The sequence below is a fragment of the Rhamphochromis sp. 'chilingali' genome (genome assembly GCF_963969265.1).
Source record: "Rhamphochromis sp. 'chilingali' genome assembly, chromosome: 7".
NCBI lineage: Eukaryota > Metazoa > Chordata > Actinopteri > Cichliformes > Cichlidae > Rhamphochromis > Rhamphochromis sp. 'chilingali'.
The window spans coordinates 34,526,416-34,534,324 of NC_137934.1; positions in this window are offsets into that span (position 1 = coordinate 34,526,416).

Genomic DNA, 7,909 nt, shown 5'->3' on the forward strand with positions numbered 1-7,909 from the left:
TAAGATGTAGTGGCACACTTCAGCAAAAATGACTCCATCGGGGGCGGCAGATTTGTCTTTTATTTTTTCTCTCTTCGGTGTCCTAATTTGTCCCACATGGAATATCGTCCATTCCCTCCTGGCAGCTATGATGCTCTCCAAAGTGACAGATGTTGAGAGCTCGTTCCCAGAGCTTACACATAGGCAGAAATTGTTCTTCCTCACACATACAGTTATGTGGAAAAGAATATTATCACAGGACTGCAAAATCAAGTACATTCAGTGGCTTATCAAACCATCTTTAGCAGCAATAACTTCTAAGTAATCCTTTTCTGTGTGACTCTCTCATCGTTTTGGGGGAATTTTGATCAACTCTTTTCTACAATGTTACAATTGCAATAGTTCCTTTGCAGCTCTTTTAATTTCCCATCACAGCATTTCAGTCAGATGGCGTCTAGACAATTCCTGAACTTTCATTCTTTTGTTTTCAGCCTGTGGATGCAAAACAAGCTCGAATCATCACCCTTCCACCACCGTGCTTGGGAGCAAGGATGATGTGTTTGTGCTGATATGCCCTGTTTGGTTTTATCTGTCCTTTGGTTTGATAAAACCAAAGCACTTTTTTGTTGTTGTTTTTTTCTTTTTTTCTTGATTCACTTCCCATGAAGATTGTGAAAATGTGCTAAATACTCCTGATCTCAAACTGCCAAAACTTCTGCTTTTATATTGGTCCTTACACTTGCTAATGATCAGTAAATCACGTGCATTTGATTAACAGCACCTAGCTGCAGCGGTTATTTACCCTCTTAATTCCTATGGAAGCAGTAATGGTGTAGTTAGGACTGCACAGAGCCCTGTGAAAACGTGTTTTTTTACATGACTCTACACGCAGTATTGGTGCGCTTGTTCGCTGAGGTTATTAGTTATATGCTGTGTATTTGAATGGCAGTATAAGTGGTGACAAATCATGAGGTGTTGCCAGTGGAGCAGTATCATTAATTACAGTCATTATACCTATCAACCTCAAAAAACACATTTACACACAAATTTAAACACTGTCCCTATGTAACTACCATCGTGATGTCAAATACTGAATCACAACTAAATAAATGTGCACCTGTTGACACAGCTGGAGAGACAGTGTGTGTCTGTGCAAGACTAACTTCTCTGCGTGTCACTTACAGAGGTAAATTTGTCTTGCGATGCATGCGATTCTGTGTTTTCGAATGGCATTGGCTTTGCAGGACCCAGAACAAGACATGTGTCAAGCAAACCTACCTTCAGGCATCACTGCTGAGTAATAGCTGGTTGTTTCTGTGGTTTTGGTCTGACAAATGTCTTTCTTCATTAGCATCAGAAGCTTTCCTTTTCGCCCCTGACCTGATGATTCTCAGGGAACAATGACTCATTTTAAGTTGGTAACAAGAATTCACATCACAGAGAAAATATACAGATATTTTCAGTCATATTTTGATGTGTTTTGTTGTTTTCATCACTTTTATTTGGAGAAAATATACAGATATTTTCTCTGTTTCTCATCTTGTTGTCCAGCAACCTGGACATACATTTAGCACAGAAGGCGGATAGCATAAACCTAGAATAAACAAAGCCATCACCAGGCAACAAACAACATTCATTTCTTTGGATCTAAGAGATTTAAGATTATCTAATCTTGCCCATGTCTCCTTTACTTCTTTGCAGCAGACCAAAATAAGAACAATTTTTCCTTCAGGAAACGTATCTTTACGGTCCTTTCTGTCATATTTATCAAAACCTTCGGCTCTCGGAATATATGCTCGCTGTTATTTTTAAACACATTTTTGGTTATTGTATCTCAGCAACAAACAAAAGCTCATGTGTGAGGACAGAAAACTACTTCTAAGACTGAACACACATTGTTCTCACACAAAAACCAGAGTCAGAGTTTCTGAGTCTGATTTTGTGTATGTGTGATTGTGTGTGTAAGAACAGTGATGCGTCTGAGATTTGTGATGGGGCAGATTGCCGGATGACAGGGAAAGAGCACAGGAAGAGGGGCAGGCGTCGGGTCTGACACGCAGTCTGACAATCAGCAGCCTTGCTGTCTCCACTCTCTTCATTTCTATCTGTCTGTCTCTATCTTCCCCTCACATTTGCTTTCACTTGCACACACAAGCGCCGAGTCTGGCACATAAGAAAAGAAGCTGATGATGATGATGATGATGATGATGATAATGTTTTTGGGGAGCTTACAGTGATATTTTTTCAGATGTTGTGATGATTCATAGAACTGAAAATGTTCACAATAAACATGTAATCCATGAATAGAAGCAAGACCTTTACATCATATCCCTATCTGGTGGGTCATAGTTAAAATGTTCTGAATTACAAGGGGAAAAAACACTTCTAAAATATATAAAGTGTTACGACATGTGTTGTAACACTTGACATGCACTTTCATGCAATATGATCTCCGTTTACTTAGCATCACTGCTGATGGTTGAACCCTCGGAAAACTGAACGGGGCTTGGTAATGTCAGTCCTATTTTTGCCACTAATCCATCCACAAACTATAATGCACTCTAATTTTGCGAGAGGAAAGTAGCCCCATTTGTCAGCACCGTCACTACTATGTTTTCTCATTTATCTGTCAGTGATTTGGCTCAGTGACTTAACAGCAGCCCAGTTCCCTCCATTCATTCGCTCGTGGTTCACTCTCGCTAGGGTGTCAGTGACTCGCTATAGGGCAGTGATTTAGTGCTCAGGAACATAACTACTGCAAGTGGAAACTCACAGAGGGAAGGAAGGTCTTTCCCTCCTCCTATGATGATTGATAAATGATAGTCAGGGGGCCTCCGAGCCTTCGCTGCCCTGCTGTAATAACCGGTTACGTAGTGAGAAGAGACACGCGACTAAATCCTTCCACTGCTGTCTCTCCGTCTTTCTTTTCTTTTTGCCTGTAACAGTGTAGCCACTGTCTGTGAATATGTTCCTAATCTGGAGTGACTGCAGCTCTTCTGTTAGACTTTCGAGCTTTCTCTGCCACACTCATCAGTTTGATTGATTGTTAGAAAATAGTGGTAACCGCTCGCTGCAATTTCAAGCCAATTTAGGCCACCTTAAACTTACATCAATTTCGCCTGGACATGGACTGTGGATCCATTATAAACAGGACTCAAAGCAGAAGCTCACTTTGCCAGAAAATTGCAAGTTGGAATAGCGCAAGCTTATTTGAAATAAAATGCTATAGAATTCATATCATAAATCTGAAAATGAAAAGTTATTCAATTAGTCTGTTGATGCACACACCTGGAATTATTATTATTATTAAAAATGCAAAATTTACAAGATTTTAATAACAAGTTAATTAGTGTTTTTGCTCTGGCACTGAAGTTTGGGATTAGAAATGATTAATTTACACAATGAAAGTCATTCCTGGGGGAACGTGGCAAGGTGTCATAAAATGTATGTTCTTTTTTTAAGATCTCATGAGTCTTGTCTTTTTTTCTCCCACTTTTCCCCTCTTTTATTATCCTCAGATTTGGGGGAGTATTTATTGTGCTATTGTTATGACAGATGGTTTTAATCCTAGCTGCGATGAGTGGGAGTGGATTCAGTGTTCCTTCTAATCTTTGAATATTTTATACCGGGTGAGCAGGTGATGGATTATCCACTAACTTTTGTGGTCCCTTGTTTAGCTAATTAGGATCTCACTTGATATTTTGTTTCTTTTAATATTAAACACTGTTCACGCCTATTGAAGAAGGCACTAAACTGCTTGACTGAGTTCCCGAAGGCATGTTAAGCTTAGCTGCCATGTCTGAACGCTGCTTTAAAAGTGTTTATATGAATGAATTTCTAATTACTCTCTCATGTTGTCCACCATCTGTTTATAGCTTTCTACAAGCACTTTGATACGACCCAACAACTTACCCATCCCCTTTTAATTCCCCTTGATGTTTCATAAAGAAAGACAACACCCTGCAATGTGAATATCACCCACAGACTGCTACATGTGGGTCTGATTAAATCTGCACTTGTCTTCCTTGCTGTCAACAAGCATGGTTGGCATCATCTGTGGTGATCCAGCTCATGAAAGGCTATAGCAGAAGAGCACCACAAGCTGTGTTCAAAGGAGCATACTTCCATCTTGGATATCAAACATTTGGCAGCAGACCCTGGTGCGAGTAACCCAATGAGCAATCAGTGGTACAAGGATAAAAGATGATCCCGTGGGTAAGATACCTAATCTCTAAAAAAAAGCTGGTTATCCTGTTGCCTTTATGGGTCAAGCTGAGCCTTAAGTTGATGTGCTGCAGTATATTTTTATTCATTTTATGTTAAAGCAAAACAGAAATTTAATATTTGAGTGGAACTATTCAGTACGGAGGAAACCAGAGTGCCCAGACAGACACAGGGAGAACAAACTCCACAGAGAAAAGGATCTTCTTCCTGTGAGGTGACAGTGCTGACATCCCACCATGCCTTCCTAAAGGTTTAATGTGAAATTTAATTGATTAATCGTCCAACAGTGTGACAGAAACACTGTTCAGCTGAGCCCATTTTTGTCAGAGTGAGCTCAAGGTTTGACACTGGGCCCCTAAACATCTTAGCACTGGTACACTGCTTAATCCCATTCTCCCTCTTCAAGATCTATGACTGTGTCCCCATGTACAACACTAACGCCATAAAGAGGCTACTGATCTCATCACTGACAACAACAAACTGGCTTACAAAGGAGAAGTAAACAATCAGGTGGACTGGTGCTTAGTGAATACTTTGTCTCTGAATGTTGCAGATCACACTCCAGTCCTCATCCATGGAGTGGTGTTGAGAAGGTGTCCAGTATCAGGGACCTGGGAGTTCATGTGTTAGAGGACTTCACATAGCTCAAAAAAACCACTACACAGGTAAAGAAGGCACAGCAGCAGCTGTTCTTTCCATGGACTCCAAGAAAGACGCTGGCTACTTTTTACTTTTGCTCTATAGAGAGCATCTTAACATATTACACTTTATTTTACTAACTCAGCTGCACTGCAGCTGGCCAGGAGGCTCTCCAGCATGTAGACTCCAGTGCTCAGAAGATCACTGAGAGTCAGCACTGGGGGAAATCTACAACACCACCGGCATCTGTGAGGACCCCACACACCCATGCCATCACTTCTTTGAGCTACTGCAATCTGTAAGATGTTACAGAGCACATCTGTAGGGCCTCAAACTAAATGTGAATGCACTGCATAATAAACACATGGCAATGACAATAAAGATATTCTGCTTCAGTTGCAAAGTTGTAATTGCAGCCTTCCTACCTCATGGCTGGGTTGAAGCCTGTCATTCTGTGATCTTTCTGAAACATTAGCGTGTCAGTCATTTAAGCTAATCTTTGTCTCAGTGACAAAGCCCTCTAGTTACCATAGTAATTACGATGGAGGAAGTGAGGTCAGGGAGGATGGATGGGTCAGGAAAATGTCAGACTTTAACAGGAGAAACCAGCATCTCTTCTTCTGGTTCAAACCAAAGTCAGTTCGTAAGTTTTTAAGTTTAGGTCTTCTAACCTTAAAAAGCACTCAGTCAAACCTAGGCCGTGATGTTTCACTGTCTTTGTGCCTTCTACAATAGCTGTGTCACATGACAAATATATTCTAAAAATAATGAGCTATACTGTCACACCAAATTGTTGCGAATAAGCTTGGATCGTTTCACACACTGCAGGAACAAATTATCTACGTGGTTGTTTTGGCAGCAGCTGTTAGAGTTATTACATCGACAGTTTGTTGCTTCCAGCTATTCTCAGTTGTTTGATTGTAATTGTTAATGTAGTTTTGGTTGTAGTTGAACACCAAATAGATTTGTGTGCATCCCAAAAAGCTGAAAATACATCACTAATCTCACGGACTGCTGTCTTGTTCACTCTTACATTGTTCTTGTGTTTTGTTCCCTTTTTATTGTTTTCCTGCTGCAGTGTTGGGAGAAAAACAGTCTTTGTGGGAAAGTAAAGATTGGAACTAAATTGCCTTTAAGAATTTGGAAAATAAACTGTTCTTCTCTCTTTTTCGGCACTATGCTCTTTTGTGTTTCTGTGCTTCAGGGATTCCCTCTCCTCCTGCATGCAGCATATAGATACACACAGCTTTGGGCGTATGCTTTTACCCTTCTGCATCACTAATCTCTATTGGGCCCCCCGTGGCTGTTTCCACCATTTCCCTCTAGCTAATGTTTTGTCATCTGAAGCAGTGATATCATATGAATTAGCCAGTGGTGGAGATTGCCTTGTGGTGGTGATTCATCACCTGTTTGGCAGAGGTGACTGAATGAGCAGTCACTTGTGTGACGTGCAGAGCGAGCATCTGGCATAAGGGGTTAATTGAGGGCGATTAAGGTGATTAATAGCTTTGTTTGAAGTGAAAACACAAGACAGACTAGCTTGTGTTACAGAGTAAATGTTTTGGGGAAAAAATCCATCAGTGGCCAGAGTGTAGCCTGGCTGGAGAAGGTAGCAGTCGAGTGTGTGTGCTACACCTAGGATATTTAGGCGCTCAACTTAATGGGAATATTTTTTTTTAAAAAAGACAGTGTGTGAGTGTTGGATTTGGGAGCTGGCTGTGTGTAGAAGGAAATTGAGACATAGGGTTGTGTGTGATCACTGCTGGGGAAAGAGCAATATTGACGCAGAGCTGGCTGTTAAAAAAGAGAGAAAAAGAGTGCTGTTTCATTCCTATTATTGCCTTACAAGAGTTTTGTGTGTGAGAATGAGTGAGTGTTAGAAGGAGAAAGAGAGCGAGTAACTTCAGAGAGACTCAATAACAAGACAGCATGACAGCAGTCATGCTCCCATATCCATGCAAGCATGCTCAACAACACTTTATCTGCGCTGTAGTTGTGGAAATCTAAAATTTCTCCTCCACAGATGCTGCTCTCCCTCACCCCTAACACACCACCACCTTGAGAAGTCTTGTTACTCTGAAACAGGAGGCAATTCCACTCAAGTGGATTGAGAGATGGCTGCATTTTCCTCAGGCGTCGAGGTTTTGGAGAGGCAGAGCTCCAGCAACAAACCACACACATCATGGTGAATCCCACTCATTTTGTTTCACAGCAGTGCTGGTTTGCTGCTGTGATTTAAGATTTTGTTGGAAAGACAGAAACCTGTCAGACAGGATTTTTTTTCCCCCAAGATTTCTTTTACTAGCTGTGTGCAGGTCATGAAATACGTGTAGCTCCAACTTGGGGGTCAGTTATGAACCTAAATCAGGCAAGGTGTTGTGGTTTAATCATTACTAATCTGAAGAGGTATGAATACATTTGGCCTTTACTTGAACCATTTTTTATTCCACTTTATTTCATCTTTTCTGTGGTCACAACAAAAATACCAGATTTAAAGTCTGAATAGTGCAAAATCAGTGCTAGTCCTCCAGTTTATAAAACAAACTTTTAAAAAAATATGAAGAAGCCAAGCAATGAACTGTGGTGACCACTGCTTAGACACCATTATGGCTGTTTTTGAAAATTTGGAAGTCTCCTCAGGAGATATTCTACAACTGTTTTCACAGGCTGTGTACTGCTAGTTATTTTTGTAGGTTGGTAGTCTTACAATCATCAGGACAAAACTCATCTGTACATCTACTATGAGATGAGGACTCTGAAGATTACACATTGGACCAACAAGACTGTGAATGACCATTAATAAACAGAGGTGGTGGCCTGTGACACCAGCTGTTAGCCACCTATGATGGACTTTTGGGATCTTTGCCTAAGCAGCTACTCAGATCTTAACCCATGTGACCTTACCAAATCACACAATGGCACAGTGAAGCAGTCTCTCACAAAGGATTCACACCTTCAATCTAAAGATCCACACTTTGATTTACACCTTGGCTCAGGTGACCTCTAAGCACTACCTCCAAGGTGATGCCTGTGTCTCCCAATCAGTGTTTTAGACCTGAAGAAGCCT